Below are 12,651 nucleotides of genomic sequence, written 5' to 3'. Positions count from 1 at the left end.
ACCTAGTCTCACTAGGTCCAACTGAAACATCCCTAGAGGTATCCACTATGTTTGATAGGAATCTTATGCAACCTTCTTGCAACAGGTCACTAACTTTCAATGCAGAGATCCTAGTTTCTTGTGGTCCACTCACCGTCCTCACAAACACGAAGGGTTCCTCTCCTTCTGGATCAAAAGTCACCATCATTTGCTTGTAGTCTATCATCGCCCCATACTTTGCTAACCAATCCATCCCCATGATCATATAAAATCATCCATCACCAGTTCAAATAGATCCATAGACAACTCTCTTCTGTCTATCTCTACTGGTAACGCTTTAACACACCTCCTAAAGACTATCAGTTCCCTAGATGGAAATAGAGTTCTAAATCCCCTAGCGTACAGATCACAAGGTAGACATAGATGGTTTATCACTCTAGTAGATACAAATGAATGAGCAGCTCCTGAATCAATCAATGCAGTAAATAAAAAACCAGCACTAGAGATTTGACCTGTCACGACCGAGGGACTAGCCTCAGCTTTAGTCTGGGTCAAGGTATACACTAAGGCTGGAGTGAGGCAGTCGCTCATCTTTGGTTCCTCCTTGTTGACTTATGGGCAGACTTTTCTTAAATGACTGGCACTCCCACAGACGAAACATACTCTAACTCTACAATCTCCCAAATGGCATCGCTTGCATCGTGCACACTCTGAGTAGCTTCTCCAGTTCTCTCCCCCACCTTGTCGGCCACCAAAGGCACCACGTGCCCTCCTATCTAGACCAGAAGGTACAAAAGAATCTGAGGCCTTTCTCTTCTGCTCACTTGGGCCACTACCTCAGCCATCCTTCGAGCATCACGCCTTGTAGTGCCTTCCTTCCATATTTGGTTTTCAGCACCTTCAGTAGTAAGAGCTTTTTCCACTACTTGAGCATAAGGGTAGTCCTTGGATCCAATGTTATCTTGACATCCCAGGCTATCATGACATTCAACCCCCGTACAAAGCGATCTCTCCTTGCCATATCAGTAGGCACCAAATCTGGTGCGAACTTAGCCAACTGGTCAAACTTCAAAGCATACTCTGTTACAATCATTATGTTGGAGGGTCGAACTTCAACCTAGTGAATTCATCTACCTTTGCAGCTCGAACTGCGATACTATAGTACTTATCATTAAAAACATCTCTAAACTCACCCCAAGTGATAGTGGTCACGTCTCTCTCTGAGACACAACTTCCCACCAGATGCGGGCATCATCCCTCAACATATAACTACCACAAGCCACCCTCTCGTTTCCTTCCACCCTCTTAAAATCCAATATAGACGAAATCATGTTCATCCACTGCTCTGCTCGCAGTGGGTCTGGACCGCCCTTAATGGTGAGAGGGTGCTGCTTTCTAAACCTCTCGTATAGAAGCTCCCACCTATAGTCCATCACAGGCTAGGCTGGCACTTGCACCACAGCCTACGGATCCTGTAATCCAATCCCGAGGAGGAGCCTGTTATCTCAGCTCTCGAAGTTCATCTTCAGTTCTCTGAAGTCTAGCTTACAATTCTGCAAACATCTGTTGCTAGTTCTATAGGGCAGGTGGAGGGTCCTGGCCATGGTTGTTATCTTCGACCATATTGTCTCAAAATCGGTTTGATCGTCGAGGCATAACTTCAAAATGCTTGCATTAAATAACACCGCACATCAGGCACGATAAAAACATTCAAAGAAACCATCCCAGTTCAACCGATCAAACCTAAATATTAAACCAACACGATGCACACACAACATAATCATATAACAATCAAAGGGGCCATGCCCTAACATTATATATACTCATCATTCTCTACATATATCAACAGACAGATAGGCAATTCAGATAAGCAATTAGACAAGTATTTCACTAAATATCGACAAACCTTGAGTCGAGCTTGTCTCTGGCAACGAGCATATATGTTCGGACAATCTGTAGGAACCATAAACCTTGGCATGCATTGATACAAAGTTGTAACGCCCTAGTGCCTTAGAGTTGTTACCATGTGATTTTAAAATGTGTATTTGACTTGCTAATCGAGGTGTTAGACTCAAAAGTGTGATTAAATTAATGTAAAGACTCATTTAATGAAACTTAAATATAAAAGGTTTGGACATTTATTAAGATCATAAAAGAGTTACATTGGGATCCCAAAATATTGTTTAAAAATTATTTTACAACTCAAAAGTCTTATACAGTCGACCTAGGCGACAAAATCAGACATTTACATGGCGTTCCTCAAAACTATCCCAGCTGTGGTGGGTAGGTAGGCCAAACATGTACGCACCACTCCATGCCCTCCAACTCATGCTTGGTTAACCTTTCCCTTGCCCTTACCTACACCATAGAGCACCCATGAGCCAAGCCCCAACAAGAAACTTTACTAGCATAGCATATAAAAATTCATTTCGATAATTGCATAATTAAACAAACAAAACAAACAATTTGCAACAACGACCTAAGTTGATCATGGTGCATTACCAGGCACCAAGTTCACAATCCTAACCAAGCGGGTGAGTACAACACCTTTAGATGACCATGCCATGGCGGCCTGCATTCAACATGCTTATTGTCGATTCTGACCTTTTCCGATCCCGACCAATGCCGATCAATCACATCACATGCATAACACAATAGTTGAAACCATCTATACATAACACTAAGCATAATACAAGCACAAATAATCGGGCCATGCTATGCTCTACGGGCACAAACAATTTTCTTACCTTGAGTCCCGAGCTGACAATATAAGGTGATCCTGAGCACGATCCCTAATTCCGAGCCTTAAAACCCTAATTGGCCCACATTCTCTATTTGAGTTACGACCCTCCTCAGAGGTGCCGCAACCCTCTACAAGTCAGAGAGAAAACTTAGACATTTATCTGGACACGCACCGCGGACCGCCCTGCCCAGCACCGCGACACTTAAGAACAGCGCCGCGCCGCAACGCGGCCCTGCAAACCCAGTTTTTCCCCAGCTTTTCCTGAATTTTCCCCGAGGTAGAACCTTTCCAAACACAATTTCCACCCATTAACAAGCCTAAGCCTAGCCATAGATCAGTAATACAACCCATCCTTACCATAAAACAACATTGAAATGCACCCAAAACCCCACAAACCTCAAGAATCAGAAGCTTACTAACATTCTTAAGAATATCCAAAACCAATCAGAAATTCAACAGAACAACGTTTAAAACCTTACCTCAATAATAATTTTGATCCTCAACTGTCCCCTATCCTGCTCCTAGCTTTGATTCCCCAATTCTCAACCTCAAATTTCAAAGCTTCTTGTTCAAAAATTCCAAAGCCTCCCAAGCCTTGGAGAGAGGGGATACACAAGAGAAAAAGAGAGAGAGAGAGCTGAGTTCCTTCTATTTCCTTGCTTCCTGAAGATTCCTTGTGAAGTCTAGAGCCTAACTAAGCCTATCCCTTGGCACCAAAAATGATCAAAATGCCCCTAGGTCAATTCTTAGCACTTTAATGCCTCAAAGGGCAAACCCGTCATTTGCCACATTCCCGCTAATTCCTCGAGTAGTCCTATAAATCATCAATTAATCCTGGCATACCTAAATAACCGCTAAATAACTACCCGTTACCCGATCAACCTCGAATACACACTACGTTCCCAAAATACCCTTAGGCTCACCCCCAGCCGGGTATTTGACCCCGCTGTGGCTATTGCGCTAATCTGCTCACTAGGACCGCCTCGAGCCCAATATCACAAATATACCCACATAATAATGTGGTCTCAGTCACAGCAAACACATAATTACATGTATGCCCTTAACGGGCCAAAATTACAAATATGCCCCTTGTTAACCAAAACGGGCCCACATGCATATTGAATACACCTAAACATGTATATCTAGTCATATCATAACATAACACAAACAATCAAATAGTGATACACATATATCATGATTAACCATGTAATAATACAATTAAATCAATTATTACCCTCTCGACACGCTAATCAAGGCACCAAGCCTTATTAGCAAATTTCGGATGTTACACTAGCGGTACCCTAGTCACAACCACAACAAATGATATCCATCAACAACGAGCGAATAAAGGCTTCTGGACTGAGTCCTAGCCTCCGGGACCTCGAATTCTACTAAACCATGTAATAGAATTCTTCTTGAGCCCTTAGGTTTGAGCCCCTGTAACTCAAAACCTAAGCTAGCCATTTTCCTCAATTTTAGCCGCGGCTCAAGCCCTCTAGGGCCACGACGCGCTACAAGTCAAAAGCCCCCAATTTATTTTCCTCAGACACATGCCGCGACGCCAAGATGATTTAAAGAACCACATTAACCTCTGAGTTCATGTGGGCCACGGCGCTCCAAGAACAACGCCACAGTGCAACCCCACGAACCCAGATTTTCGAAGCTTTTCTCTGAGCCAAAACCCACAAAATTTACTCCAAATAATAACCAACCCCATAATTGAATCTCGAAACATCATTTATACACTATAAACATCAAAACCTAGCCCTAAACTTAACAAAATATCCAACAAATCAAAATTCAACCCTTGAGTTCTAAAACACAAGAACAGACCATGAACAAGGGAAAACTCAGAGATTAAGTGACAAAAATGTTACCTCAGCTGGATGATTCGACCTTAAGCTGCACCCTAAGCCCAATTACTTCTTCTCCAAGCTTTAAAATCAAGGATTTCACTCCAAAAATTCTAGAACTCAACCCCAATTACAAGGGTGCAAAAGAGTAACGAGAGAGAGAAAGAGGAGAGCAATTTGGAGAGTCTGTTCTTTTATTTTCTAAAGGCTTCCAGTAGCCTAGGTCATCTTATGGCAAGAAATGACCGAAATGTCCCCTCACCCTAACCTCATCTCTTTAATGTCCTCAAGGGTAAAATTGTCTTTGCCACCATTTCTGGCCAATGTCAAATAACACCTCATAATTTCCTAGTTAATTCCAATATCCTCGAGTAATCACCAAATAATTTCCCATTACTCGATAAATCTCGGTAATGTAATAAATTACCAAAATACCACTGGGCTCACCCCGAGCTGGGTATTTGACCCCGTTGTGACTAAACTGATAACTTTCTCACAGGATCGCCTCGTGCCGAATAACCCAAATATATTCACATAATAATGTGGTCTCAATCATAAAACACATATATTTACAAATATGCCCTTAACGGATCAAAATTATGAAAATGCCCTTCTAATAAAAAACAATCCCCATGCATGCTTAATACACCTAAACATGCAAACATAGTGATATTATATCAATTATTTCCCTCCTAGCCCCCCAATCAAGGCACTAAGCCTTATTAGGGAAATTGGGACGTTACATGTACCCATAGCCTTCCGCAGACTTCCCCAAAAATTAGAAGTAAAGATGGGGTCTCGATTTGAGAAAATAAACCTAGGAGCTCTATGAAGGCGTGCAATCCTTTTCACTTAGAGATCAGCGTACTGATCCACTGCAAAGTTTGTTCTCACTGGTAGAAAGTGAACTTACTTATTATAACTATCCACAATAACCCACACTGAATCATAATGACCCACTGTCCTGGGTAACCCAACTATGAAGTCCATAGTAAAGTCCTCCCACTTCCACTCAGGAATATCTAAAGGTTGTAGTAGCCCTTCTGGTCTCTGGTGTTCAACTTTCACCTGCTGACACGTTAGGCACTTAGTCACATATTCAATCACATCTTTCTTCATACCAGGCCACCAATATAGCGATTTCAAATCCTGATACATCTTCGTGGTGCCTTGATGGAGCGAATAGGGTGTAGTGTGATATTCATCCAAAATCTCTTGTCTGATAGCAGAGTCCATCGGAACAAAAATCCGCTCATGTACCTCAATAAACCCATCTTTGAAACAGTATAGTCCTTAACCACTCCAGCTAGGACATCCTCTCTGTGCCTCCTCAATTGAGGATCATTCAACTGACCTTCTTTAATTCTTTCTAGAAGAGTAGACTGTAAGGTGATGTAAATAACTAGCCCACCATACGCTCTATCCCTGCTCTAGTCATCTCCTCTACCAACTCCTTTGATATATGCTTCAAGCTAAATAACTATCCTAGACCTTTTCGACTCAATACATCTGCTGATAAGCGAGTGTTTGACTCGCTTTATTGTGTTTGTTTTAGGACAAGTTAGAGGTAATTAATTTTGTTTTGTACATAATTATGCTAGTTTCTTCTTGTTTTAGGTGTTATTATTTGGCATATGAGATTGAGTGAAACAAAAAGAAAATTTTGTCAAAGAATGTTGAATTTGGTCATTGAGGTGATTATGGCCTCGAGGCTTGTTGATGGGTGGTGTTGGAGATTTTGGAGCAATTTTTGGAAGTTTATTGAAGATTAAAGTTAGTTGTTGAAGCGCATCAGCGCTATGTTGTAGCACCTCTACACTATGAAAATATAGAGAAGAGATTCAGCCCAGGAAAAAGTGCACCAACGTTGCTTCCCAAGCGCCCCTGCGCTATTGTCGATACAAATGACAAAAACAAGCATTTTGAGTGGGGTAAAAAGGTCTTTTCATAAAAATTCATTAGGGTTGTTAATATAGGGGAGACTGGGTGTGGTGGGGATGCTGATTTTTCATCAGACGAGGCAAGGAGAACATTTTGGGAGCAATTTCAGAGATTGAATCTATAATTATTTTTTCTTCTCCTTTAATTTTCTTTATGTTAACCTCTAGTATTATGGATTTCTTCGCCATGTTGATGAACTAATTTTATTCTTAGGATTTTTAACTGAATGTCTTGAAACTTTACTGTGATTTAATGCAAATTTTATATTTCTTTCTTCTTCTTTAATACCCTTTCAATTTGTGGTTATTATATGTGATTGATTGGCCATCTTTTACATAACCCATATGAGTTTGAGTCAAAATCTGAAAGGTGAGATTTAAACATGCTATAATTGATTGGACATAGATTTCAATATTGAACGAGAGCATCAATATAATTTATGTAGTTTTTTTAGTGTTTGATCTTAATGTTTCTTAGATGTGATTTTTAATCGAAATATAGAAAATTTATCTCTAGGTCAAATATTATATATCTTAATCTGAATATAAAATTCTTTTTTAAACTTGCTATCTTAATAAGAAAAGTGATTATGGAATCTAGCATGAATGAAATAGTAGAGTGGATAGAAGAGGAGATTAAATTCCCTAATTCACTATTTGTTAACTAAATAGAGATTAGAAATTAATTATTGGTAATTGATAATTCAGTCTCCATAATATGATAATCGGATTTACCAAATATTACTACATTGCAATTGCGTATATTTGCGTAGCTTAAATTTCGCAACAAGTTTTTGGCGCCGTTGCCAGAGGACTGAAATAGTATCAATATCATAACAGTTAATTTTATTTCTAATTTGGCTTGTTACGTGATTAGTTGTTCTAATATGCTTTGTGTGCACTTTGTGATCTTTATTTCAAGCACCATTATTATATGCGCAGTAGAAGAGGAGCTCACAATTTATTTCCTATAAATCCAGAGATTGAGAGAACTTGGAAGCAGAACCGAAGAACAAAGAAAGCAGAGAACAATATGGGTGATAATGAGGGTAATGCTGCTGCTGCTCAGGGACAAGGCCAAGATGCACGTGCACTCAGAGATAATGTACTTCCTACCATCACAGGAATACAAACATGCATAAGGGCACCAGCTGTTGCTGCCAATAATTTTAAAATAAAGCTAGCGATCCTCCAAATGGTCCAGTCCACAGTGCAATTTGGCGGACTCCCCATAGAAGATCCTATTATGCACTTAGCTAATTTTCTAGAGCTATGTGCTACTTTCAAATACAATGGGGTAAGTGACGATGCCATTTACCTAAGGTTATTCCCATTCTCGTTGTACGACACGGTCAAAAGTTGGTTGAACTCCCTTCAATCCAATTCCATCAACACATGGGAAGAGCTAGCTCATAAATTCCTTGATAAGTTCTTTCCTCCAGCCAAAATTGCAAGATTAGGGGATGAGATAAACAATTTCCTTCAGAATGATGGAGAATCCTTGTATGATGCATGGGAAAGGTTCAAGGAGTTGCTGAGAAAATGTCATCATCATGGGATAGAAAAGTGGATGTTAGTCCACAATTTTTACAACGGATTGTGTGGTACTACGCACACAATAATAGATGCTGCAGCAGATTGAGATTTTATAAGTATAAATGCTACTAAAGCATATGAGCTATTGGAGGAAATGGCCATGAATAATTATCAATGGCCTGCTGAAGGGGAGAGAAACAGAAATGTAACTGGTGTACATGAATTAGATGTTATAACAACATTGACTGCTCAAGTTGCTTCATTGACTAAGCAGTTGCAGCAGAGTACTGTGTCAGCTAATGCCATCCAGAAGCAAACAGGGTATGAAATTTGTGGGAGTCCTCACTCCTTTGATCAATGTAAAGCAATTGATTCTCATCCTAATGGTTCGATGGAGTAGCCTCATGTTCAAGCCATAGGCAATTTTTAGAGGCGTTGTAACAATCCTTTCTCCAACTCTTTTAATATTGGATGGAGAAATCACCCAAATTTCTCATGGAGAAATAATCAAGGCCAACGACCTTCATTCCAATAGCAGTATCAGCAGTGCTAGTTTCAGCACCACAAGAAGCTTCTTCTTCTCATTAACTGTAACGCCCTGGATAGCCAAGACCGCTACACTGTGTACTTATAAAGGTGCAGGACTGGCTAGTCAAGTCATTGATTTGAAAACGTGTCACTAGACATGTAAGATCTATGGTTAAAAAGGTTTCGGTCTCAAAAGACTCATTTCATATATTTAAACTGTAATAAAAAAGGGATCCCATAAACACAAAGTTAAAATAAGTTTACAGACTTCCAAAAGTACATAAGTATTCACTAGCCATACTAAGGCAAAACAGACAATCTTTAGGTTCCATGTCCTTGCCTAGACCTCAACCATGGCGGCCGAGCACCTGGCTATGTACATTCCGCTCGTCGAGCTCTCCAGTCAGGGCTGATCTAACTTGCCCTTGCCTTTACCTGCACTACGTAGCACCCGTGAGCCAAGGCCCAGCAAGAAAACATCACAGATAACTCAAACAATAATAACAGACAAATAGCTCTATATGCATGTATACTCACTAGATAGTCCACAGCAGATAATCAGCATATACAATCCAATACAAGATACATTCTACCACATATACTGCTCATATCACATAATAATCAGAGCCGACGACTTAGGCCGCACCCTCTGTTTAACCCACTGACTCTGGCCCGCTTAAACCAACCTTAGTGCATAATAAGCTGTCCTCGGCTACCAGTGGCCGAGCCGCGCCCTGTGCGCTAGTGAGACCCTTGGCACCCTTAGGCCGTTGGTTCACTAAATGGCTTGCATGGCATAATACCATCCTTTCAAGCTTTTACAATAGGGAGCCCTTAGTCCTGTCTCATATAATCAACCAGGTGCAGTTTTCTTACCTTTAGCTTTCAGATGAGTTAGTTACGGGCGATACTCCTTGAGCGCGATCCGATCCTCGAGCCTTAGCTTAACACCTATTCACAACCATGAAGAAAGACACCATTAAAAACCTTAAATGAGCTTCCAAGCCAAGCTCTAGTACTCGGAACATTGAACTTCACCAAATATGGTAAAAGACTCAACCCCGAGAACCCTAGGTTAAATTCCCAAGCCTAAAATCTTAAAATCCCAAAATCCCTTAAGCGCCGCGGCATAGGCCACCCATGTCGCGTCATGGCCCCCAAACAGAGCCATCCAAGGCAAAAAAACAGGTAAGGGCCGCGACATTTCTTGGACCATGCCGCGGCCCGCCCTCCTTCCTCAGCATGCAACAACCTTGAAGGGTCGCGGCTCACCAAGAACCATGTCGCGGCCCGACCCTTCGAACCCAGAAAAAACCACCATTTTCAATCTCTAAACCTCACCTTAAGATATCTCAAAGCCCCCAACTCAAAACCAATTAACTCCCAACTTCTTTAACATGATCTAAGCAACATAATTCCCAAGAAAACACAGTCTATCACACTCTAATCCTCTCCTTTCCATTTCTGAAACCCAAGTGCTACAAACACCCAAAACAGCCACTCAAACACAATCTAGAACCTCTAAACTTGGAGTTAGAACTCACCTTTGCTGTAGAATCACTTCACCAAGCTGTGGCCAAGCTAGGTCCCCAAGTTCCCTTCTTAATTCTGCCTTAGAACATCACAACTAAACTTGCTTCAGCACTTAACTAAAACCCAGCTAAAACTCATAATTCAACCACAGAAAATAGAGTTAGATGCTTACCTTAAATCTTGCTCCAGTTCCTTGATTAAACCCCTGAGCTAGACTCCGAAATTCACTCTACAAATCTCAGAATTCCAACTTGCTTCTCCCTTAAGTTTTCTGTGTTTTTCTCTCCTTGGTTTCCTTTGAGCGTGTAAGTGAGCTGAGAGAAAATGCTTAGTCGGTTTGTGTTTTTCTTCTAAAGGCTTCCTTAAGTCTAACTTATCCATTAAGTTAATCCCGGGGCTCGGGGTACCGGAACCGTCCCCGAGGCCGAAATGGTAAAATCCCCCAATATTCCCGCCTAGACACCCTAACCTCAAATATATCTCCAATTATTTATTTTCATCACCCGATAGTCTAAATCACTACCTGATACTTAAAATACCCCTGACTTGCCCAAAGTCAATTATAATACCCCGTTGTGACTTTTCCCGCTATCTAGCCCTAGGATCGCCTCGAGTCGCCGGCTGCAGATTTATCCACATCATAATGTGGTTCTCGCATATATCACATATCATATTACCACATAATATAATCAATTATCATATAAGCATCATTAAACATATAATTACTCATTAAATCACAATTATTCCAGTAATGCCCTCCTGGCACACTAATCAAGGCCCTTAAGCCTTATTAGTGAATTTGGGTCGTTACAACTATCCCCTCCTAATGAGAATTTCGTCCTCGAAATTTACCTGAATAGCTCGGGATACTGATCCCGCATCGCCGTCTCCAACTCCCAGGTCGCCTCTTCGACCTTGTTATTCCTCCATAATACTTTCACTAACGGAATTGTCTTATTTCGCAGAACTTTATCCTTCCGATCTAAAATACGAACCGGTCTCTCCTCATAGGATAAATCTGCCTGTAGCTCCAAGTCCTCATGCCTCAACACATGTGTAGTATCAGAGACATACTTCCACAACATAGAGACGTGAAACACATTATGAACTCCTGATAAGGACGGTGGCAAAGCTAGCCTGTAAGCCACCTGCCCAACCCTCTCTAAAATCTCAAAGGGTCCAACAAACCGAGGGCTCAGCTCCCTTCACTCCAAACCTCCTCACACCCCTCAACGATGAAACTCGTAGAAACACGTGGTCCCCAACCTGGAACTCCACATTCCTATGCTTAGGATCAGCATAGCTTTTCTGTCTGCTCTGCGAGGCAAGCATTCTAGCTCGAATCTTTTCAATGGCCTCATTAGTCTTCTGAACCATATCTGGGCCCAAATACCTTCTCTCACCCATCTCATCCCAGTGAATAGGTGATCTGCACTTCCTTCCATATAGCATCTCATAAGGAGCCACTCCAATCGTGGACTGGTAACTGTTGTTATATGAAAACTCAACCAATGGAAGATACTTACTCCACAAACCCTCAAAGTCAATCACACATGCCCTAAGCATATCCTCCAACACCTGAATCGTCCTCTCAGACTGCCCATCAGTCTGAGGATGAAAAGCTGTGCGCCCCACGTCTCACGCCCAAGAGGTGCACGTCTCGCGTGCCAATAGGTGCCTCACTAGGGGAAGCATCTCGCGCACCAACAGGCGCCTCGCTAAGGGAAGCGTCTCGCGCACCAACAGACCAACAGGTGCCTCGCTAGGGGTGGCATCTTGCGTGCATGGTAGCGTCTCACAAGACAAGCCCACTTCACTTGGTCATGCCTACTCCACTAATGTGGTCATGGACTGTCACATGAGCCTCATGCCATAAGCGAGGCATCATTCTCTTAACATTAAGTTAAGAAAACTTTACCTAACCTGATAGAGCACAATAACTTGTTCAAGACAAGTTCCCCAAGAAGACAAGCATCTCGCGGAGGCAGCCGCATCCTTAGGGGTCTCGTGAGACATTACCTCCGCAAGGAGTCTCGCGTCCTTAGGGGCCTCACGAGACATGGCCTCCCCGAGGCATCTCTCGCCGCATATATAGCAAGCCTCACAGCGATTCGATGCGAAGTCAGAAGAGGTACGTAGCGTACTTACAAACCAAAAGGAATTAGAGTACGGACACAAGGCCCACTCTGGACAAGTAGTGGTCGTACAAGTAAGGCAGCTGTTGTGGTCCTCACCAGCCAGTCTCTAACACTCGTACTGGGCAAGTTGTGGAGGCACAATCAAGTACTAAAGTGGAGGTGCTCCCACATACTCTGACCATGTACTAGAGCCGACACCACTACACCCAATACCACTCTCCTGACACCATACTTGCGTACAATCTGGTCCCATGAACCACAATGTATCAGGGGCCATTAGAGCCCACTATAAAAGGAATCCCACTTCCACATGGAAAGGGGTTGGAAAAAACACTGTAGCATCATACCACAAGAAATACAAGTTCTTTTCACCATTTTCTTTCTGCAACTATTCTCTAAGT

The 12,651-nt window shown here is 42.0% G+C and overlaps 1 non-coding gene across 1 annotated transcript; it reads right to left on the bottom strand.

Annotated features, from left to right (window-relative positions):
- Positions 1-7,967: 7,967 nt before the first annotated feature.
- On the bottom strand, positions 7,968-8,075 carry LOC133793036 (small nucleolar RNA R71). The gene has a single exon (XR_009874500.1). It is a non-coding gene; the product is annotated as a small nucleolar RNA R71 (small nucleolar RNA).
- Between the last annotated feature and the right edge of the window lie 4,576 nt (positions 8,076-12,651).

This window comes from Humulus lupulus, chromosome 7 (assembly GCF_963169125.1).
Source record: "Humulus lupulus chromosome 7, drHumLupu1.1, whole genome shotgun sequence".
Lineage (NCBI taxonomy): Eukaryota > Viridiplantae > Streptophyta > Magnoliopsida > Rosales > Cannabaceae > Humulus > Humulus lupulus.
This window is presented reverse-complemented; position numbering and strand designations above follow the sequence as displayed.